Source organism: Lissotriton vulgaris, unplaced genomic scaffold, assembly GCF_964263255.1.
Source record: "Lissotriton vulgaris unplaced genomic scaffold, aLisVul1.2 SCAFFOLD_1002, whole genome shotgun sequence".
NCBI lineage: Eukaryota > Metazoa > Chordata > Amphibia > Caudata > Salamandridae > Lissotriton > Lissotriton vulgaris.
Window position 1 is genome coordinate 503,271 of NW_028246288.1, and position 24,644 is coordinate 527,914.

Consider the following 24,644-nt stretch of genomic DNA (forward strand, 5'->3'; position numbering starts at 1 on the left):
CAGACCAACCATATAAGTAATCTAGGGACAACCCCACAAAGCTCATAAATTAGGTGATCCAGTGACAGCCCTGGGACAACTAATACTTTTGTTATTACTTTTACATTCTCCATGATCTCCAAGGCAGGTCAAGGCAGCATAGTCAAAGACTGATAACATACACCCACTGATTCACCAATACAACTTGGTGTATGTATATTTAACACTTAGAAACTTTTTAAAAATACTCGCATTCACTGGATGATGTAATCAGTGATGTTATTTGTGATGTCATTTGGGATGTCATCAGTGCTGTCACTGACCATGTCATGAGTGATGTAATATGTGAGAAGGTCATAAGTAGTGCATTGCGGGGCTGTGAGTTATAGTTAACTTACAGGATACAGCGCCAGGGAGGTGGTGGTTCTCAGGGCTATGGGTAGGGGTTCCACGTGGGCCCTGCATTTTTTCAAAGGAAAGCCACAGAGAGGTGGCAGGCTCGGAGCTGCGTGGGGGTCCATACCACCCCTGCCGAATTTGTTGCAAGTCCATTCAGTGGTTCCTATGGGAATTAACATGACAAACCCAACCTTATTTTGTGACCCAAATTCTCGGTCCCCACTGCACGTATCAACCCCAAACTTTCCATGACCACCAGAACCTTAGATAATAAACTAAGCATTTTATTTTAACGTTTTGGCGGGCTTCGCTGATCCCTGCTGAATTATTTAAAAAAAATACTTCATTGGCCCTGCGGGGTCCCCGTGGGTCACCCCCAAGAAGCCTAAGGGGTCCAGGTGTTTTGACCCTGTCCCCTTATCTTTTTTTTAATGTTTTTGCTGTGACTTGGCTCAACTGAGTCACAAGATGGCTGCCAACACTTCCTGGTTTGAATTATTGGCAGCCAATCAGATCTCGCTAGAGGGATCTGACCTTTGCACAGGATCGCGTTAAGGTGCTTGCCGCCTCCCTCACTAATTTTTTTAACACTAACTGCTACTATCACTCATATCTTGTTTTTAATTGATTTTACCTCTGTCGCCATTGTTCTTACTTGAGGAGCTGTGTTCAATGCTCCAGGGGGAAGTGAGGGAATTTGCACTTGACAAGGGCTCATGCTGGGCTGAGCCTGGTTAGCGTTCCAGATGCTGAACCAGACGCACAGCTTATGGCATAAATAAACCAGATGGCAAGACCACGCTGCTGGTGTGCCAAAGGCAAGCCCATCAGCGCCTGTCTGTGCCCATCCGGGTCCAGGGGCCAGAACCCCTGTATCTGTGCCCCCATAAAGACTCCCCTACTCCAGTTCTGTGTTGAAACAGTTAAATAGAGTCCCTGTTCCTAGGTGTACGCATACCGTTGTTTTGTAGGTGTATCAAGATATGTGCCTATACTGAGATTTTAGACTCACCCCACGGGACCTCCCATCTCTCCCAACGGGGCCACCCTATCAACTTCTCTTATTGAACTGCAGATCCCTGCCCAAGCATACCATCGAGATTTTCATGCTGCTAAAAGACGTTGGGCCAGAGGTTCTGTTTCTCATGAAGACTTGGCTCAACGTTAGTTCAGAGTAGGATATTGTTCACGCATTCCCCCCGGATACTTAATCCAGAGGAAAGACAGAATGTCAGGAGTGGTCGGTGGGACTGCCATAATTTACAAAGATCACTTGACCTGTAGACTTCTAGAGAGTCTATTATCAGACTGCGAGAATTTTCATTTTTCTATCGAATGTACCCCATCATTGTCATTCTCTGGAATACTCATCTATCCCCCACGTGGGTCAATAGGCCAATCTGGCAAATCCCTGATGAAGACAGTTATGACCCTAGCTAGCTCCTTGGCTAATTTTTCTTTCCTTGGAGATTTTAATCTTCATTTTGATGCTCTCTTAGCACCATCAGTGACTAAACTTACACAAGACCTGATGGCTTGTTAACTTCACCAGAAGGTCTCACAAGCAACTCACACTAAAGGTCAACTTCTTGATCCAATTTTTTTTTAACCTGATGGAACTCAAAGCAGAAGCTCCCATTGCCATTCCATTGTCTGACCATTTCCTAATTCCCACAATATGGGCCCCATTGACCACCACTTTGACACACAGTCAACGCGAACACTGATCTAACCTTGGCCCAAACTCCTGTTGGAAGAATGGATCCAGGAAATGGAAAATACCGAACCGAAATTGGAACTTAACCCAATCACAGACTACCAGAAGTTCACACACTGGATCGATGAATCACTGAACACAGTGCTTCCCAAGAAATTAATCCAGAAGAAAGGGGGCTAAAACAAGTCCACATGGGTCTCACCAGAGCTGCGGGTGCTAAAACAAAAATGCGTCTAGCGAGGATATGGAGGAAATATTTCTCTGTAGCTAAGAAACTAATATAGGATAGCTATTAGAGAATACAAAGCTGAAATAAAACGAGCCCAGGCCATTTACTATGAGGAAAAGATTTCAGGAGCAGCCAATTCCTCCAGAGAGACCTTTTTGATAGCAAAAAAACTCCTCAAAGCCCCGGACCCCCCAGCAGCACCTGACCCTTCAGGAGACCGCTGTAACAAACTTGCAGAATTCTTTGCCACCAAAGTTCATAATATTCTTAAGCACCTCCCACTTAGAGATGATGACACACTTGAGCCGACTGCCGCTGACCAGCAAAGAAATAAATACCATCTGGAGACCTTCACAGCGCAGACTCAGGAGTCATTCTTGGCTATCTTATCCACGGTCAAATCGGGCTCACCATTAGACCCTGCACCTCTTAACATCTTAAAGTTGGCTGCATCTACAGTGGCCCCTATTATGACCAACTTGATTAATTCTTCCCTCTTATTAGAGATTATTCCCCCTGAATGGAAGAGAGCTATGGTAAAAGCTCTGCTGAAAAAGCCTAACCTGGACCCAGCAGATTTGGGCAATTATCGTCCTCTCTCGCTTCTCCCGGCAATGGGCAAAATTGCAGAGAAAATTGTCAACCATACTCTCTCCACCTTCCTGGAATCAAAGAACCTGCTCCATCCCTCACAAATGGGCTCCCGCCCACACCAGGGCACCGAGACCACCTTATTGGCGGTTGTGGAGGAAGCAAGGAAGATTCTCGACTTAGGAGGTACCGCCGCCATAATACTCCTCGACCTAATCGCGGCCTTTAACACGGTGAATCATCATATCTTGGCACACCGTCTCAGGAATATAGGAGTGTCCGGCAAGGTGTTATCATGGCTCCAATCCTTTTTGGAGGACAGGTGCTTCCAGGTGTTTGGAGGTGACTTCCTGTCAAAACCAGTCCCCCGCAAGTGTGGAGTCCCACAGGGCTCATCCTTGAGCCCAACCCTTTTTAATGTCTATATGCATCCACTGGTGGCGATTCTTACCCCCCTTTGGGATTCATATAGTCACGTATGCCGATGACACTCAGTTGGTGGTGGTTTTGACCCAGGCTAACCATACGCCCCCGGAACTCCGTGACTGTCTTGAGGAAGTCACTAAGTAGATGAGTCTATCCCACTTAAAACACAACGGTGATAAAACAGAGCTATGCTATTTGGCAACCAGCTAAATTTTAAAGCCAATACCATGTGGCCAGCTTGTATGGGATCGGCTCCCATCCCAAAAACAGAGATACAAAGTTTGGGGATCTGGTTGGACCAAGATCTCTCATTTAAAGTCCAAGCCAGAAAAAATCACTGGTCTTTGTTTTGGCTTGCTAAGGATGATCCGCAAAGTTTTTTCACTCTTACCGGACCAAGCCAAAAAAATGCTGGTCCAGGTGCTCATCCTATCCATAATGGACTATGGTAACGCCCTTTATTTGGGCACCCCTAACCATGTCTCAAAACTGCAGATTGTACAGAACTCAGCTGCAAGACTGCTCACAGTAACACATAGTAGTGTGTGGACACTATCACGGTAGTTTAGAGTTGTCCTAGCTTCTGAGTTGGATGGAAGTTGACATTTCGCCCCCTATTGGGTACACTAGGTGAGTTCAACCTTAGGATGGGGTCTTCCTCAGGACTGAAAAGAGCACCAAAATGTAAATGCTCCAGGCATGTTTCCTATGCACTGGGAATATTTGTCAAGACTGGGCTCAGCCCAGCTCTCAATGGACGGGTGGGCGTACGGCCCTCTATGCACGTACAGGCGTAATACCAATGCACGTTAATAAGTCCCTGTCATATTCCAGAGAAAACTGTGAGAAACAACGTAGTAGTCGACTTTCTGTCTCTTGCTTCTCTCAATACTGACTTAAATTTCCATTCTTAAGTCTTAGAGAATGTTTCTGCATCTATCAACATAACTTGTCAGGCGAAGGGATGGTTCCAAAGTAAGTCTTTGGCCGATGCTATTGTTAAAGCTCCTGCTTGTGATAACAGGGAAAAACGTCTTTCATTTGGAGGACTCTGAAGTTCCAGTTTCACAATCCACAGCTGCTCAGCTCAATTAAATTGGTGTGTTCTGCAACTGAGTTCACATGTTCACCTAATCCAAGAGCTATTTCAGATAATTTGCCTTTCCAGGACAAGGGATCAGAAAGCTCTATGTAAATGGTTGCAGTGCAATCACTTCGGACCACATTTGACCCACTTCTTCATAGAGAGGCTAGTTTTAGCTCCAGGCCAGAAGACTTTCAGCAGGTCAGGAAAACCACCGTCAACTCACCCATCAGCCCCTGTGCCCCATTGAGGTATGCCGGAGGCGCGCTATCCAGTGATGCGGCATAGTAGCAGGTGTCCCATGCAATGTGTACCCTCCACTCCTTCTGCGAGGCGCGCACAACTCTCAAACACAGCGCACATGAAAGTCTGGCTCAAACTGGTACTGACGGCACCACACGGGCACCTGCATCCCCCAAAGCCTGAGACAGCCCCGAAGTTTGACACCTACATCTATCTGTCTAGGAATCTGGCCGTTCCGAGAACAGCCCCTACCTGCAAGTGGGTCGCTCTCAAATGTGCCTCCCATCATCATATCAATGATTTGCCCCTATAAGGCCAACAGAAGCCTTCACTCGGATGAGATGTACCTTGCTGTGGTACCAGGATAAGGAAGGCCAGAAGTGGAGGCCGGCGTTTCTCGTACAATGCCTCTAAATTGTGAAACAGCCTGCCGTTACAGCTGTGCAGACAATCCAACCACCTAGCCTTCCGCACACAACTTAATACCTGGCTCTTTCCATAGAAGGCAGGAGGTACTCTAGAATGGATTTACAACATTTAACAAAAAAATCACTTTTTGCAACAACAGCTACATTTCTGCCAAATTTGGTGAAGTTCCATTCAGCAGTTTGTGCTGTAGCATTGTTTAAATTTTCTTATGGAAATAACATTGGGGAAAAGGCATTTTGGTACCCCCCTTTTTCTCGGGCCCTGCTTGACAGATCACCCCAAACCTTTCAAGACAGCAGCTGAAGTGTGGTTAAAACTAGCTTTGAAAATTGCAAAAGTTATTGTCAAAACAAAAAATGCTCTTCCTAAGGAAATCACATCCTAACTATAACTACCTACTGGTAAGGATGTATAGGTAAAGCATTTTTTGACTTGTCTATAACTTTGGCGTCGTTTGACCAATCTTCATGAAACATTTGACTTAACCCATCTGAATAATTTTTACTGTTACTTGTACTTTGAAGAATTCTTTGTTTTGCTTGTCTCTGACAGTTTCATTTTAACAAAATGTTCACAGATGAATATATCAAAGTACAGATATCTTTCGAATGAATACGTTTGGTGCCTTGTTTAGGTTTAACCAATAAGTTGTCATAGCCCCTGATGTTCTATTTCATGATAGGAGTATAGAATATTGGGATAAAAATGAGACCAGCATCACATGACTGTGATTAGAGTGGTAGTTGGCCTTTGTGTATACCTTCCAGACAGTGAGGCAAAGGAAGACTAGGTATTAACAATATGGGCCATTCTAGCTGTTCCCTTACCCAGTTACATTTGAAAGGGACTTCCTCCAACACACTCGTGAATAACTTTTGCCAACGTAGACCCCACGAAAGCCTAGGCAAGAGGAAGGGGGTGCATTTTCACCACCAGATGTAGAAATGCCTAGATGTTTCTCTCACTTAAAAGGCTGGTACCAGGTATACAAATTTGACCCTCGGACTAACTCTTCAGTTCACTGTTGGATCTGCAGAGGGTACACAGAAGGACTGCCTTCTATTTCAGAAGACAGCCCTGCTGATTGAAGCCTGCTTTGTACTTCAGAGGAGGGCCTGGCTGTTTGAAGCATGCCTTGTATGCGTAAAGGATTCACAGCCTGCCTTGCCACTTGAACCCAGAAAAACCACAGTGACCCAATGGGCTAGTTGACTGACTTCATGTTCTGAGTTACAGGGACACAACGAGCTCCAAAAACGTGTCACCCGCACCTAGACCCTGTCTGAAGTGAGTTCTACCCTCCATGTGGTGCCACACTAGTCCTGGACCATTGGAAGTGGTGCTAAGGGTTCCAAAGCAGCCAAACCTGACACTTGGGACTTTAAAGATTTCCCACCAAAATGTGGCCTGTGAACCGACAGGAGACTGGGACCTACCTGTTCACTGATCCACCCAAGATGCATTGCTGGAAAACCTGACTTTGCGGAAGACCCCACTACGTTCTTATCCACAGCAGAAAATCCTGTTCAGCTGTTCTTCTCAGAAGGGGCATCTGGGTATCTGGCCTTGTGGTGTCCTCGTGAGCTACAGCGTGTGGCTAAGTCCCGCTAGAAATTTTGCCTTGCACCCGCTAATCATGACCTTTTCAGCAACTTTCTATCCTCATTTCTACTGAGTATGAAGGTAAGCACAGATAGGATCCAATCAACTCTTTTCAACTTAGCTGAGCCCCATTGTGGCGGGCCTTAACTGGAGAATGTGCCCTGGTTTTATGGACCCAGATACCAGCAGTTGGTGCTTTGATCTTTTTGGTGCTATTTTTCACTTGCAACTTTACACATTTTTAACTCTGTTTCTACTGATTGGAATTTCGTCATGTTGGTGTCAAATTAATATTACATTTTTCTCCATATTTCTAAATTGGTGTGGGATTATTGTTGTGTTGTGTTTTCAATTAATTACTGTTTCGGTGGTGCATAAAATGTTCACACAGTACCTCTAAGCTAAGCCTGACTACTTTTGTGCCAAGCTTCAAGAGGGTTTAGCACAGTTTGATTTAATGTCATTTGTGGTTCACCTAGACAAGGATTGTGATTGTAGCTTGAGAAGGATTTTCACCATCGTCAACCAATAACTACAAGTTCTAACATGGATGTTCTCCCATCAGACTAGAGGATATAACCAAACCACCCCATAGAGTTATCATTTATTCTCTAATAGAGCAGGAAAAGGATCATGTTCTTTTATGTAATGTGTATTTGTATAGTGAATCACTCACCTGGAAGGGTATCCTGCCACTGAAGTGGGAGCTTTAAGGGTAGGGCTAAATGAAGAGACAGATCTTCAGTTTCTTTTGGCATTCAAGACCTGATGGGGGGCTCTGATGTGACAGGGCAGGTCATTCCAGGCTTTAGGAGCAAGGTCTGGAGAAGGAGCGAGCATCTCATCTCTCACTATCACCTCTTCTATGTCCAATAGAGACCAGGGCTGGCTTAAGCATTGGTGGCGTCCAGTGCCACAATCATTTTTGGCACCCCCAATGACCTCCTCCTCGGATTCTCTCACTTCCACTGCGGAAATGTGCCACTCATCTATCCAAATTCCATCTCTCACGTACATTTACTTTCTTTTAAAGCATTGATAAAGAATGGTGTTACCAATAAGAATGTATATCTACCCAAAAGAACCCTTTTTAGCAAAATTAGGAATGGATAATGAAAGACTGGGGAAAAAACATAGGGGCATATTACCAACAACTAGCGATAATTATCGCTATGTTGGCTGAGCATCAATATTATTATCGCCGAGTTCCGCCGATTTATATCGCAGATAAACCTTGCTATTATCAAGGTTTATCTCAAAAACGATAAAAATCGGCCGAAATGCATGAATATTGCTGAAAAGTCAGCGATATTCATGCATTACCGAGCTAATGCTCTTAGCCATGTTATCCACCTACCATTGGATAACATTGCTAAGAACTGCTCTGGGCAGGCGTTAGCTTTTGGAGATATTCGCGCTTAGCGTGAATATTTCCAAAAGTAGGTAATAGGAGATAGCGATGTTAGCGACTGTTTCCAGTCGCTAACATCTTGGCACGCCCACTTTGCATGTCATTAGCGATAAATATCGCTGACATGCAAAGCGGGCCCCAAGATGATCGCTATCTCCTACTAGCTGTCGCTAACTGGTGTTAGCGACAGCTAGGTAATAGGGCGATAAAATTATCGCCGCTTTAGCAGAAAAAATTCCTGCTAAAGTGGCAATAAGGCCCTTGGTAATATGCCCCATAGCGTCCTAAACTATTTTATGCAATTTGCATGCAGCTCTTTGACAGATCGTAACAGTCACGGTCCTATAGTAGCATTTTAACAAACGGATCTCTGTGACAAAAGCAGTTATCCACTCAGCTATCCACATAAAATACCGATCTGTGATTTGCTCGGTGCGCATTCTGTGCTGCAGGAATATTAACCCTATGTGCTACTTCATGGCGAGTCAAAACTGCCACTAGACAAAACTCCCATCTCGCTCTCTCTAGCAGATACATTATTCACAAGAGTAATCATGACATTTTTATTGCTACCTGAAAGTTTGACACACAAGGAACTCTGCCACATGTGTTTTTAAATCGTAAGTTATTGCTAAAAACAGTGCACCCTTGAGTTCAGTGCCCTCTTGCCCAAGTCAGTGCAGTTGCGGCCGCACCAGGCACACTGCCCTAAAGCTGACCCTGATAAAGACAATGGCATATTGGTAGGGTCATGAACCTTCTTGCATTTTTTTCACAAGAAATATTGAATGTGGCGTTGCTTTTGCATTTTTAGATCAATCATAAAAATTCCCATCTCAGAGGTTTGTTGGCACTTTATAAAGATCAGTCCTCTGGGTAGCAAATGCACATAGGGGCATATTATCAAGAAGGGCGTTAAAATTATTGCTGCTTTAGTGGCAGTAAACTGCCGCTAAAGCGGCGATAATGTGCTTGCTAATATTCCCTTGTGCATTCCCATAGAAGCCCATGTTCTGGTGTGAACATGGGCTTCTATGGGAATTCTCAAGGGCATATTATCAAGCCGATTATCGCCGCTTTAGCTGCAGTTTCATGCCGCTAAAGCGGCGATAATTTAAAGGCCCTTTTTGATAATATTCCCCTAAGTTTCAAAAGAATAATAAACCTAAAATTTCAACCTCGGTTAAGGTATGTTGCTTTTTATAGGAGTGTTAAACGACTCCTTGCCTGGCTTGGTAATTGACTTTGTATTTCCTTTTTCTTTATTTATGTATGGCCAAAGATAATAGGCACTCATCTAAAAACTATTTTTGACCCTAAATTTACTTTGGTTGCACAAGTGACCTGATGTACGAGTGTAATTTCATGTTTGTAATAAAAAAAGTGAATTTATACTTCTTCTTCAATATACTAAGCTGAAATATTTTCCTTTTTTGGAGAAAAATAAGAAAGTGGAAATGCACTTTTTCTTAGCATTCACATGTGGGCAAATGTATACCATGCATAATTACCTACCCATGCCTAACCGTTTATATAGTTGAGTTCTAATAGGGATGCTATGACTGGATGAGGTTTGCAGGAGTACACTTAGGGACTTTTTTGTGAATTCGCCAAAATGTATAAATCTGCATCAAACATAGACTTAAAATCACAGGTATTGAGTTAAAGAGTTTTTTTTAACTTAATTTGGCCTATTGTAATATGGGGTCAGAGATAATCTTTTTATTCCTTTTTCACCCCACAAAACACTCCATTAGCATAGTGTCTAAAAAAGTGTCAATGTCTTGTTTATTCCTCATTTTAAAATTCATTTTGGGCATTTATTCTGAAGTGTTATTCGTCTCACCATTGCCAGTTCAGGATCCGCAATCGTCCATTAGTACCACTAGATGGCCCCAGATGCCTTCTTCATTCGTGTTGATTTATATTCCCTGCATTTCCTTGTTGCTAAAACTTTGAAACATGTCCTCAACCCAATAGGCGCTTTCCTTCAGTGTTGACAGGGGCAAATCTTCGAACATTTCTACTTCAGGTTCTAATACAGTGCAATTATTCTTTATTATATCTGGTTTCTTGGATTAAACACTAGTAGATGTATTGACGTTATTGTATGGTAGAGATAGTATGGTCTTCAAATATAAACAGATATTTTATTTGGGGTCAGTGGTTAAACACTCAGGCATCTTGGCGTTATGCAGCTTATCAGTAGTATATAAGAATACCTTCACACCAACTCTGGCCTTAAATTTGACAGGTCTGGCCTTAAACTCTGGCCTTAAATTTGACAGGTCTGGCCTTAAATTTGACAGGTCTGGCCTTAAACTTCTGGTCTTAAATTTGACAGGTCTGGCCTTAAATTTGACAGGTCTGGCCTTAAACTCTGGCCTTAAAATTGACAGGTCTGGCCTTAAATTTGACAGGTCTGGCCTTAAACCTCTGGTCTTAAATTTGACAGATCTGGCCTTAAATTTGACAGGTCTGGCCTAAAACTTCTGGTCTTAAATTTGACAGGTCTGGCCTTAAATTTGACAGGTCTGGCCTTAAATTTGACAGGTCTTAAATTTGACAGGTCTCAAAAATGACAGGGCCTGGTCGCAGACTGCTGGCCGCAAACACTCTGGTTTTAAAATGGGTGACATGTAGGGCTAGTCCCAAAAGTGACAGGTTTGGATGCAAAACATGGGGTAATTGTGTGTGTGTTTAAAAAGTGCGTAGAAAAAGTGTGTGCATGTAGTAGGGAAATGTCTGGGCATGTTTAAAACTGGGGGTTTACAGATAGCTGTTGGTTGAACAGCTGCTGAGCAGTCCTGAGCCCCCATCCCAGGGCCTGGGAGGTGTTTTTATTTTTGAAAAAAGGGTCTTTCTTCAGAAGCAGCTGATCGTAAAAGGGAAGCTTTAAAATGTAGGTGGTGGGAACCCCATAGTATGTTTTAAAAGCACAACCAGTTTCCCAGGAAGGCTTGGGCATGTTATAAAATATTAAACCACAGCCACCCCTGAGCTTTTAGATGTGGAAGAAGACAGATGTCCTGTAGAGCCAAAGCTTCCCATGAGAAACTGAAACAGGGTGACAGCTGTTAGGATGTAATTCACACACACCCAAAGCCCCTGGTCCCAAAATTGACATGCCTGTCAGGAAAAGTGACAGACTAGTCCCAAAAGTGATATGCCTGGCAGGAAAAGTGACAGGCTGGTCCCAAACATGACAGGTCTGGCAGGAAAAACTCTGGCCTTAAAAATGACAGGTGCTGGGGTTTAGGATTGGAGATAGAGCCTGTTCCCGGGATCCCTCCTTCCCAGGAGAAGTGCCAAACAGCTTTAACACCTAAGGCCCATTATAAAAGTGTCAAGAAGGTGTAGAGAGTTTTGCGACCCCCCCCAAGCACAGCTGTCTAACCCTACTCTTCCCAAGATAGGCCATGAGTTTGAGTAACAGATGTCAAAGTAATAAAGTGTTGTAATGATTATACTGTACAAGGATAGAAAAGGTTCCCACCCAATGGCCACCATGACATTGTTCTAAACCCACCTCAAGCCATAAAGGGTGTGGGGGTCTTCTAATTAGCATGCCCGGACAAGTATAAAAAGGCCCCTTAAGGATAACTGCCCAAACACCCATTCAAAAAAACCTTTGGGAGCAACTTGCCTGGATTGTATTGCTGTACCTTAAGGATTCCTGCACAATCAACCATTTCAAAAACCCTTTGGGAGTGACCTGTCTATCTCTCCATCTCTGTCTCTCTCTCTCTCTCTCTCTCTACACGCACCAATCTCTATACATAGCTGAATATTTAGGTCCGTTTCTATCTGTAACCATCTCTGTCTATCTCTCTGGCTTTCTGGCCCTCTGGCCATCCTTATCTGCCTATATATCTAGGTATAGGGCTGTATCGCAACCGCTCTCACTTTCATTATGTCTCTCACTGTCCTCTTTCTAGTGATCTATTCTGGTCCCTCTATTCTCTTTGTCAATCTTTTTCTGTCTCCTTATGTCTGTTTCTGTTTCTCTGCTGTGAGTGGGACAATAGTTTCATCTAACAGTAAAATGTGAGTTTGAAGCGCCCACGAAATATAAGGAGGTTGTTGAATGTTCTGATTCGATTACTATCCACCATTTAGGTAATGATTGAAAAATATTCCATTTTGCTGCAGCGTGTTGGAATACAGTGAAAGTTTTTAAAAGCTTGTGACTTCCATTTCCGATTTAATCACATCATGTGTCATCTCAGTTTTGGAAAACTAATTTTTTATCTTTTAATCCAGCCTTATGAGGAAAAGTGTCATCTTTCTACACAACGTTACTTTGAAAATAGTTTTAATACACTGAGAAAGTTCAGCTTATAAAAATCTGTGGTGTTTAAATTTGTTTGAATTGCCTTTATATATTGCTTATTATCACAACTGAATTGTAAAAAAAACAAGCACCTTTTACATTTTTAAACTGGGTTATCCCTGAGTCAGTATTCCGTTTTACTGATGAGATTCAAATGACCTAATGTTGATGTCTCAAGATGTGGTGACTGCTTCGTAAAGTCGTCTTTCTTGAATACCTAAAGCAAATATCTGGAGGATTGGGGGATGGGGATGCTTGGCTGTTGCTATACATATGTTAATTTGATCTTCTTTCCCTGGCGTGGCTGTCCTGCTGCTGAAGAAAGGCTTTCTAATGCAGCGCCAGCCAGGTAAAGAGACAAAAAGACATGACAATAGCTGGATTTTATAGGTCACGCTTTCCTCTTCAGGCTGACAGTCGGATCGTAGGATGCATAACATTCGGAATCCTGCAAACTCCGAAGAGGCTTTTGTGCGTGACAGGCCACACCTGCACAATGTAAAATAAGTTCTTCTGCGAGAAACTATCCTTTCATTATTGTGGCCCCTCAACAGAAACCTACGACTTGTCCGCACCTTGTAGTTTATTGTAAACTGGATTCAGATTCCCCCCACTGATTTAACAATTCTTCATATTATGTCTGTTTTCATAATCTGCTTCAATATACTAGAAGGCTTTAATAGCTTTCTCCAAACTACCGAGGTGCCTGCATATTTTGTGTAAACGGGAAAAACATTATTTTTCTTTGCTGTTCTGGCCATATATCTCCCCACCCTTAGAAGATGTCCAGTGCAAGTAAAAAAAACAGCTAAAACTGTTAAAATGGTTTTCAGCCTAAAAATTTAAAGCGGTTTGACAGAGAAATAGTCCTTTATTTGCTTTAATTTGAACTGAAAGGCACATCTTTTTTGGGGGAAATGAATAAAGTACTGAACCATCAGAACCACTTTTAATTTCTAGTGTCTAAATACATTTACTTGGCTATTCACTTACATCTAACATTGGCACCCCAAAGACTAATGTGCTACCTGACTGAAAAAGCTTTGGTATTATGTTTGGAATTCTTTCACTGAATGTACAAAACAGCACTATATTAGGCACGCTTTGCATTCTAAGGAACACATTTGGTTCTGTATTTATCCAGAAGAGCCATCAGAAAAAGATTTCCCAGTAAGAGCTGGTGTGTTTTAAGAACTATATTCTCGAAAATGAATACTGAAAATACATGTGCATCAACGTTGAGGAAATTATCCAAGAAAGGCGTTAGTTATTTACCAAAGTGCACTGCATAGCCAGGTTTAGCCAACCACGGTAAATCCAGTTAAAATCCTCCAGGGGGAAATATGTTGCATTTAGCATTTAGCAATAAATTAAAAGGCAGGCAACATTGTAAGATCATTACTACTCTGTGTTGCATATTTATTTCCCACTCAGGTAAAAGTAGTATTTTGCTGGCTGCAAATGCAAATTCATTTTGCTCTGTGTTAGGTATTTTTTGCAACACTAATGCATAAAACAACATAACACACAGTCCTTCATTCTGGATACTGTGGTTCACGCAGGTGCATCATTTTTCATGAAGAGGTGGGGTTATCACACATTTGATGTTTTACCCCAGTTGGTTTTCCACTCAAATGGAGTTTAAAAGTGTGACATGGTCAGATGCTTATGAATAGCTTTCCAGGTTAGGATCATTGATCATAAGAGTGGGTTGTCCATTGCTTTCATGAGTTGGGAATCAAAGTACATGTGTGATATACCTTTGGGGTACAATGTGTAGCCTCTATCTAGTCGGGCCATTATTGATTAGGTCTAAGAGTTTGGTAGCAAGATAGCAATCTGTGACAGTTGAAACATATGATACAGCAATATTGTCAGAATAGCATGTAAATATTGTGTCACAAACATTTTCAAAAAGTATTGCGCCAATGGAGTTAAAAATAGTAAATCTACATCCAATGGGACTATACTTCTGTGAACAATATTAAGGAGACAATAAATAGGTCAGGTAATATTTTTGTAGATGATATCGTAACATCCAATTGTGTTGACTTGCTTAATCACAGGATGATACACCGCACGACTGCATATGGGCCCTTAGTTTAGAAGAGTTTGGAGTGTTTTATGTACCCCCAAAGAATAGTATATCTTTGTCTACCAGGGGAAGTAGAAATATTAGGATGAGCAGGGGGATCAATCCTAACAAGAAGGTAAAATGTGGCCCACCCACCATATTCACTGTTTAGGCCTTCCTCTAAAGAGTCAACTGTAAGATGGATCTTCATATAAAGACATTGGTCTTCTCAGATATTAAGGATGCCTGATTATTAGCAATCTTGTGTTTGAACCCTCAATTAACAAGTATTCCTAAAAACTCAAGATTATTCTGTCTCCACTCCAATTCAAAACCTAGTGGGCACTCTTGACATGGTTAATGTTATACTACCGTTCCAGTTAGCCTTAAAATGTACAAAAATGAAAATTATGAATAGAGGGGAAGTAGGGAGGGCTGTGAACTAAACTGCTGAGTCAAAGCAGAATACTAACAGCATGGGGCAGTGGTATAATTGTTGATCTTAGAGTGTTTGCTCATTATGACATCTGTCAGAAAGTTGCCTGTTTCTAGAGGTTCTGGAACTAACAGGAAGAGAGCAGGCAATAACGGGCATCCCTGCCTCATGTCCCTGTGAACTATAAAAGTATTGAATAGCTGCCCCACATATTTCCTGTGCCACAAGGATAACACATGGCTGACACAATTTTTTATACATACTACGTCCTATCCATGTCTTTTTCAAGTGTTAGGAACAGATACCCCATATAACAAACAAATTCCTCTTCGGCATCCAGTGAGATAAATATAGCTTCTTCCAAGGTGTCCATGCTGAGCCATAACAGAAGACACAATGTCCCATAATGTTTCTGGAATGATAAGCCAAGGACAAATAATTTAAAACGTGTATTTTAAAATGCACTTGTACCCTTAGGTCTCTTGGTGCTAAAATAATAAGTTTATTGTTACCCAACAATAGTACAATAGTAGTCTTTCTATAGACTTCAGAATTATGAAGATCTGATGGGACCCACTGAGATTGAAACCTGTTCCCATGAGATAAAACAAAGATTCCTGAAGTGGATACATTTGTCCACGGAACCAACTGGGCCGCCATCTAGTAACAAATGTCACTTGTGACTGAGTTTATGATGGGCGACCATATGCCTGTTAGAATTTTAACCAGAGTCTTCAACAATACATTGATTAAAAATATTTGGAGACAGCTGACACTTTATAAGGTGCCCCTGACGGGTTTGAGACAAACACAAACTAAAGTCTTGTACAACAACAATCCAAGTACCAGTGGATTCATCTTCCTTGTGTGAGTGAATCATGAATGTCAGTCAGTTGTGCTTTGCCCAGCTTATAGAATCTTTCTCCAACAATTGGGTTAATGGCAATTAAGTGATGGGTAAGTAATTTCATCCTCTGATTTTTTCTTTCTAGTAGAGCTTTCTTCTCTGTTTCCACTTGAGGTATGTCTTGTCAGGAAAAGAAATCTTCCTCTGCAGATTTGGTTTCCCCACGCCTCTGCAGGTTTGGTTTCCCCAATCCCTGTAATATATAACTCTATATTGTAACTATCTAATGTATTTAGTATGTTTTGAGTAAGGCCATTGGGTTTATTCAATTGTGCAGCTGCGGCGATTTTCACATCATTATAGATTTGTCACATTTGACACATAAGCCATCATCTACCACATGATCTGCAGATATTAACAAAAAGTAGTTTCTAGCTCAAACTGTTCAAAAGTTATAAAAATGAAGTGACACCTGTTGCTGCTCGGTGGAAGGCCCTTTGCAAAGCTGGAATGGTCACCTTTTTGTTGCTTATTGCTATATTTGGTTGTTAAACAGGTTCTAATGAGATGCAACCGATACCCAGACAGTGTTTCCAAGTTTACAAATTACTAAATAATGATGTAATACTATTACAAAATGTGCTTCTTTATGCTGCATAATTAGATTCTTCTTGCCATATCATTTACTCAAATCTGCTGCATAAGTTACTTAACTCTGCTGTATAATTTGGCACTCTCAAGCTGCATAATTCTGGTGGCCCTGGTATTGGGGATGCTTTTGTACGATGCCCTGGCTATATTAGATGATAGGTACCGCAGAGAGTGCAAGGTTGAGTTGCTAAGTGCTTATAGAATTTTCACCTTCTTAATAAATTTGCCATTGTAGATGAGTAAGGGAATGACCAGCTCTGGGGGTAAAGAATGAGTTAAGAGAGATCTTAGCACTTTTCTGTTTCATTCAGTGGAGTGTCTTTTGTATCTAGGTGATAGGTCTTAAAAGAATATTCAAGTCACTTTTGTTCCCACTTAATCTTCTTCCTGTGTAAGGCAGTCTCTCCCATCATTCCCACTTGTAGAGAAGTCCTATCCGCTTCCTATGAGGTTACACTGTTTTCCAACGGATATGTCTTGCTATGGTTTGTAGCTCATTCATTTCAGCAGTAAGTTTACGCTTGGTTAATTTTCCATGATGTGAGTAGAAGGGCAGCCTGGATACACTCAAGGGTTAAGGACTCTGGAGAGTGATCTGATAGTGTGCCCACATGGATGTATCAGTGCAAAACATTTGGCAGCAGTGAGCCAGTCATAAAGACGCATTTTCTTCCCTTGGTGCAATTGGCATACAATAGAAAGGAGTGATCAATCTTGGTTGTATGTACTGGTCTGCAGACATCCAGCAGGCAGCCTCAGTTGCACAATTCTAGTTGCCCTGGTTATAAGGCATATTTATGCTTAGATGTTTGGGTGTGCCTCTTGGTGCCATTTCCAATAGCTCCAATCCCATGAAAGGGGCAGCTGTCCTGAAGTGATTGTAAAGTCTGAATAAAGACAAGAAAATCTTGTTCATAAACATATCACCCATCATGACAAGTACTACTGTCTTTCTGCCTCTTCCTGGCATTCTCTATCTCGGTCTTTCCATGTCTGCAAATGTATTTCTCTCTGTCTTTTCCCATGTCTCTCTCCCATGTGTCTCTCTCCTTTTGTCTTTCTCTGTACCATTCTTTTTATCCTGGTCTCTTACTCTGACTCCCCCTGACTTATCTTTGCAGCATGCTGTCTCTCTCATATCCCTTCTTCTCTTTCTCTGACTTTGTATGTGTCTCTCTGTCTTTTCCTCTTTCAGTTTCCCTCTATCCATGTCTCTTTCTTTCTCATCTCTCCCTGTCCTAGGACGTTCTGGTTATCTTGGACAAATGTTTTCAAACTCTGCACTTAATCTTTGCAACCTGCTTTGCAAACTGGAAAGTTTCAGAAGAGAAATTGTTTGAATGTGCTTGTCAGTGATCAATGTAGTCCGCTGTGCATTTTTATTACTGCCATCTGACCCTGCATCGACGGGGTCAGTGGACACTTCATCTTCTTAAATCTCAACTATTCTTTTCTCTATTTATAAATGTTGGATGTAAGTCATCCTCTTCCCTCCCATATCACACTAGATCTTACCATTTGCACCTACTCACATATTCCACATACCAGACCTTCAATTAACTTCAGGGTGAGAACCTTATGAAAAAGCTACAAATATGTATTCAGCTTTTGAAGGGATCTGAGAAATATTTGTCCCTTTACTAAGTAAAAATGCCTCAGACATTTGATGACGTAGAAGGAATTATTTGTGGATTTAGAACTGTAACTAGAAAACATGGATACATTTAAATATACTATGCGCTTTAAAATTGCACATGTTGTTTTATTGTTTTTAATGTAAACTTGTGCTGAGCAGGAGGCTACGATCAGTCAGCCTTTTTTTGAACACTTTAGCCCCATCCTTGCTGCAGTCAGGGTCTCAGATCAGAAGCACCTGATGCTTCTTGTTCCTCGAAAGTGTTTTCCTTGCAACAGGGCCCATCCCCCAGTCTGCAGAGTAAACTGACTTCTTGAGATCCCGGAACACTGGCCTCTTGATATTCTAATGGCCCTTGTAATGCACAGGTGCCTATTTACATGTTGATAGCTGCCCATATTGAAGTCCTGCCATGAGCTTCCTCTCAAGGCACATATTTTAACATCTTCAATGGTAGACTGAGGAAAGGGCATTGTCTACACGCTATTGAGCAAAAACTAAAGGCTTTTGTGTTTTAAAAGCAAAAAATGTGAATTGCACAGACCCCTAATCATCAGGCATTTGTAAAAATGCGTCATGTTAATAATTTTTTTAACTTTCATGTAAGCCTTCTGCAACTTTGACACTGTAAAAGAAACGAATTTCTAACAATGAGCCTTCAATGAGTGATTAGCGCTAACAGCAGTTTTACATTGACCTCATCAGAAGACCTGAAATAATTTGGTGCTGAAGCCATGTTAAAATATCATTGTTGCTAAATCAAGCAGAATGAGCAGTCTTTATATGCTTCCAGAATAAGAAGATATCGAGCATGTGCCGAGATTCCAACACTCCCCAGTTCTTAAAGGCAGCAGCTCAGGTCATTTCTCCACATCCTCTACTTTCCAGGATTTCTCTTTGGTCACCCCATTATGTGTTCCAGTCCCCAGCAATATAATTTTTGTTTACTCACATATCCCCGATTGTAGTGCGCACTACTGATGATGCGAACAGCTTAAATAACCTCAGCACCATAACTTCAAAACGTTCAGCTGGTGAAGAGATCGGAGAGGCATGTAACCCTTTCAGTCTGTGCAAACTCGCCATGGAACTGCAGTATGTTTAAGTACAAATGAAATAATATACACAGCAAACTATGCTGCGCCTTTAAATCATACATCTTTAACAGTTGCACTTGTTTGTATAACTGCTCACAGATTTAAGCTCTGCAGAGACAGCCTCTGTTTGCACACTGGCAGCCTATGCTGCTTCTCTGTAGAAAGGTGTGTTAGAGGCAGGACCCATCCCCCAGTCAGAGTTAAGAGAACGCAGATCTCTTGCGATGCTAATTGTCCCTTTATGTGTCCGTGTGTAATGTTACACAGGCTACATACAGCACACAATATACACAATTGGAAATTGAAGACACATTTGTAGTGCACCTTATAGTTGTGTTGATTTTGTATGTACACTTATTTATTGTGTGAACACAAAATGTATGCCAGGGAGCAGGTGTGCCACAATTGTATATTCAGTGCTACCTCTCCTCCTGCTATAGCAATAGGTACCCCAAACAACTTCCCTGTACTCTGTTCAGAACCTAAATATTAACTATGAATTATTTAGATGCTGGGAAAGCATCATGATATTTCTCGAAATTCGTGCTTTAGTTTCAGACAACAAAGGTCAGAAATAAAAATAGTTGACCTCGGACTGCTATTTCTGAGCTGTACTGTCTGAAAATAATGTGGTAGCTGACATAAATATGGCATAAATACATTTTCTGTATCCACTACAGGCCTACAGAAGCAGGGGCTCACACCAGAAAAGCTTGTGTAAGACTATGTTTAAACTCGACATGCATTTTTAATTTCTGTCGAGTTTAAACATAGTCTTGCACAAGCTTTTCTGTTCACAGGTTTACATTAAAAACAATAAAACAACATGTGCAATTTTAAAGCACATAGTATATTTAAATGTATCCATGTTTTCTAGTTACAGTTATAAATTCACAAATAATTCCTTCTACGTCAACAAAAGGCTTTTTTACTTAGTAAATGGACAAATATTTCTTAGATCCCTTCAAAAGCTGAATACATATTTGTAGCTTTTTCATAAGGTTCTCACGTTGAAGTTAATTGAAGGTCTGGTATGTGGAATATGTGAGTAGGTGCAAATGGTAAGATCTAGAGTGATATGGGAGGGAAGAGGATGACTTACAGCCAACATTTATAAATAGAGAAAAGAATAGTTGAGATTTAAGAAGATGAAGTGTCCACTGACCCCGTCGATGCAGGGTCAGATGGCAGTAATAAAAATGCACAGCAGACTACATTGAGCACTGACAAGCACATTCAAACAATTTCGCTTCTGAAACTTTCCAGTTTGCAAAGCAGGTTGCAAAGATTAAGTGCAGAGTTTGAAAACATTTGTCCAAGATAATCAGAACGTCCTAGGACAGGAAGAGATGAGAAAGAAAGAGACATGGATAGAGGGAAACTGAAAGAGGAAAAGACAGAGAGATACATACAAAGTCAGAGAAAGAGAAGAAGGTATATGAGAGAGACAGCACGCTGCAAAGATACGTCAGGGGGAGTCAGAGTAAGAGAACAGGATAAAAAGAATGGTACAGAGAAAGACAAAAGGAGAGAGACACAGGGGAGAGAGACATCGGAAAAGACAGAGAGAAATACATTTGCAGACATGGAAAGACCGAGATAGAGAATGCCAGGAAGAGGCAGAAAGACAGTAGTACTTGTCATGATGGGTGATATGTTTATGAACAATATTTTCTTGCCTTTATTCAGACTTTACAATCACTTCAGGACAGCTGCCCCTTTCATGGGATTGGAACTATTGGAAATGGCACCAAGAGGCACACCCAAACATCTAAGCATAAATATGCCTTATAACCAGGGCAACTAGAATTGTGCAACTGAGGCTGCCTGCTGGATGTCTGCAGACCAGTACATACAACCAAGATTGATCACTCCTTTCTATTGTATGCCAATTGCACCAAGGGAAGAAAATGCGTCTTTATGACTGGCTCACTGCTGCCAAATGTTTTGCACTGATGCATCCATGTGGGCACACTATCAGATCACTCTCCAGAGTCCTTAACCCTTGAGTGTATCCAGGCTGCCCTTCTACTCACATCATGGAAAATTAACCAAGCGTAAACTTACTGCTGAAATGAATGAGCTACAAACCATAGCAAGACATATCCGTTGGAAAACAGTGTAACCTCATAGGAAGCGGATAGGACTTCTCTACAAGTGGGAATGATGGGAGAGAGTGCCTTACACAGGAAGAAGATTAAGTGGGAACAGAAGTGACTTGAATCTTCTTTTAAGACCTATCACCTAGATACAAAAGACACTCCACTGACTGAAACAGAAAAGTGCTAAGATCTCTCTTAACTCATTCTTTACCCCCAGAGCTGGTCATTCCCTTACTCATCTACAATGGTAAATTTATTAAGAAGGTGAAAGTTCTATATGCACTTAGCAACTCAGCCTTGCACTCTCTGCGATACCTATCATCTAATATAGCCAGGGCATCGTACAAAAGCATCCCCAATACCAGGGCCACCAGATTTATGCAGCTTGAGAGTGCCAAATTATACAGCAGAGTTAAGTAACTTATGCAGCAGATTTGAGTAAATGATATGGCAAGAAAAATCTAATTATGCAGCATAAAGCAGAACATTTTGTAATAGTATTACATCATTATTTAGTAATTTTTAAACTTGGAAACACTGTCTGGGTATCGGTTGCATCTCATTAGAACCTGTTTAACACCCAAATATAGCAATAAGCAACAGAAAGGTGACCATTCCAGCATTGCAAAGGGCCTTCCACCGAGCAGCAACACGTGCTGCTTCATTTTTATAACTTTTGAACAGTTTGAGCTAGAAACTACTTTTTGGTAATATCTGCAGATCATGTGGTAGATGATGGCTTATGTGTCAAATGTGACAAATCTATAATGATGTGAAAATCGCCGCAGCTGCACAATTGAATAAACCCATTGGCCTTACTCAAAACATACTAAATACATTAGATAGTTATAGTTACTATATAGAGTTGTATATTACAGGGATTGGGGAAACCAAACCTGCAGAGGCGTGGGGAAACCACATCTGCAGAGGAAGATTTCTATTCCTGGCAAAACGTACCTCAAGTGGAAACAGAGAAGAAAGCTCTACTAAAAAGAAAATATCATAGGATGAAATTACTTACCCATCACTTAATTGCCATTAACCCAATTGTTGGAGAAAGATTCTATAAGCTGGGCAAAGCACAACTGACTGACATTCATGATTCACTCACACAAGGAAGATGAATCCACTGGTACTTGGATTGTTGTTGTACAAGACTTTAGTTTGTGTTCGTCTCAAACCCGTCAGGGGCACCTTATAAAGTGTCAGCTGTGTCCAAATATTTTTAATCAATGTATGTTTGAAGACTCTGGTTAAAATTCTAACAGGCATATGGTCGCCCATCATAAACTCAGTCACAAGTGACATTTCTTACTAGATGGCGGCCCAGTTGGAATCCGTGGACAAATGTATCCACTTCAGGAATCTTTGTTTTATCTCATGGGAACAGATTTCGATCCCAGTGGGTCCAATCAGATCTTCATAATTCTGAAGTCAATAGAAAGACTACTATTGTACTATTGTTGGGTAACAATAAACTTATTATTTTAGCACCAAGAGACCTAAAGGTACAAGTGCATTTTAAAATACACGTTTTAAATTATTTGTCCTTGGCTTCTCATTCCAAAAACATTATGGGACATTGTGTCTTCTGTTATGGCTCAGCATGGACACCTTGGAAGAAGCTATATTTATCTCACTGGATGCCGATGAGGAATTTCTTTGTTATATGGGGTATCTGTTCCTAACACTTGAAAAAGACATGGATAGGACAGAGTATGTATAAAAAATTGTGTCGGCCATGTGTTATCCTTGTGGCACAGGAAATATGTGGGGCAGCTATTCATTACTTTTATAGTTCACAGGGGCATGAGACAGGGATGCCCGTTATTGCATGCTCTCTTCCGGTTAGTTCCAGAACCTCTAGAAACAGGCAACTTTCTGACGGATGTCATAAGGAGCAAACACTCTAAGATCAACAATTATACCACTGCCCCATGCTGTTAGTATTCTGCTTTGACTCAGCAGTTTAGATCACAGCCCTCCCTACTTCCCCTCTATTCATAATTTTCATTTTTGTTCATTTTAAGGCAAACTGGAACGGTAGTATAACATTAACCATGTCAAGAGTGCCCACTAGGTTTTGAATTGGAGTGGAGACAGAATAATCTTGAGTTTTTAGGAATACTTGTTAATTGAGGGTTCAAACACAAGATTGCTAATAATCAGGCCTCCTTAATATCTGAGACCAATGTATTTATACGAAGATCCATCTTACAGTTGACTCTTTAGAGGAAGGCCTAAACAGTGAATATGGTGGGTGGTCCAAATTTTACCTGCTTGTTAGGATTGATCTCCCTGCTCATCCTAATATTTCTGCTTCACCAGGTAGACAAAGATATACTATTCTTTGGGGGTCCATAAAACACACCAAACTCTTCTAAACTAAGGGCCGATATGCAGTTGTGCGGTATATCATCCTGTGATTAGGCAAGTCAACACAATTGGATGTTACGATGTCATCTACAAAAATAATACCTGACCTATTTATTGTCTCCTTAATAATGTTCACAGAAGTATAGTCCCATTGGATGTAGATTTACTATTTTTAACTCCATTGGTGCAATACTTTTTGAAAATGTTTGTGAGACAATATTTACATGATATTCTGACAACGATATTGCTGTATCATATGTTTCAACTGTCACAGATTGCTATCTTGCTACCAAACTCTTAGACCTAATCAATAACGGCCCGACTAGATAGAGGCTACACATTCTACCCCAAAGGTATATCACACATGTACTATGATTCCCCGCTCATGAAAGCAATGGACAAGCCACTCTTATGATCAATGATCCTAACCTGGAAAGCTATTCATAAGCATCTGACCATGTCACACTTTTAAACTCCATTTGAGTGGAAAACCAACTGTGGTAAAACATCAAATGTGTGGTAACCATACCTCTTCATGAAAAATTATGCACCTGCGCGAACCACAGTATCCAGAATGAAGGACTGTGTGCTATGTTGTTTTATGCATTAGTGTTGCACAAAATACCTAATTTGGAAAAAAGGGGGACCCCTACTTACTAATGCATTCACTACCGGTAGGGAGTAAAATAGACAATTTTTTAGAAGAACGTATGGTAGTGAGCTTAGTAATTAAGCCAAAAAACCCAAGGAGACCGAGAAGCTAATTAGCTAGTGGAAGTGACATGTAAACCAGATTGATAGAACAAAGCCCAATAATTATATTCAAAAATAGTTTGTGGTTTATTTAAATATTTTCTTCATTTTTTTGATAAGAATCTTATTTATAAAAGATACATATAAGTATTTAAAACATCATTAACATACATTTTGTGATTTCAAAAAATTATTAACATATATTCAAAAACATGTGAAGAAAGAAAAT

General features: G+C 41.1%; 1 protein-coding gene across 1 annotated transcript in view; it reads left to right on the forward strand.

The window, feature by feature from the left end:
• The window catches only part of LOC147665999 (tyrosinase-like), a 259,243-nt gene that overhangs the window by 53,276 nt on the left and 181,323 nt on the right, over positions 1-24,644 (forward strand). The gene's annotated exons all lie outside the window — the stretch shown is intronic.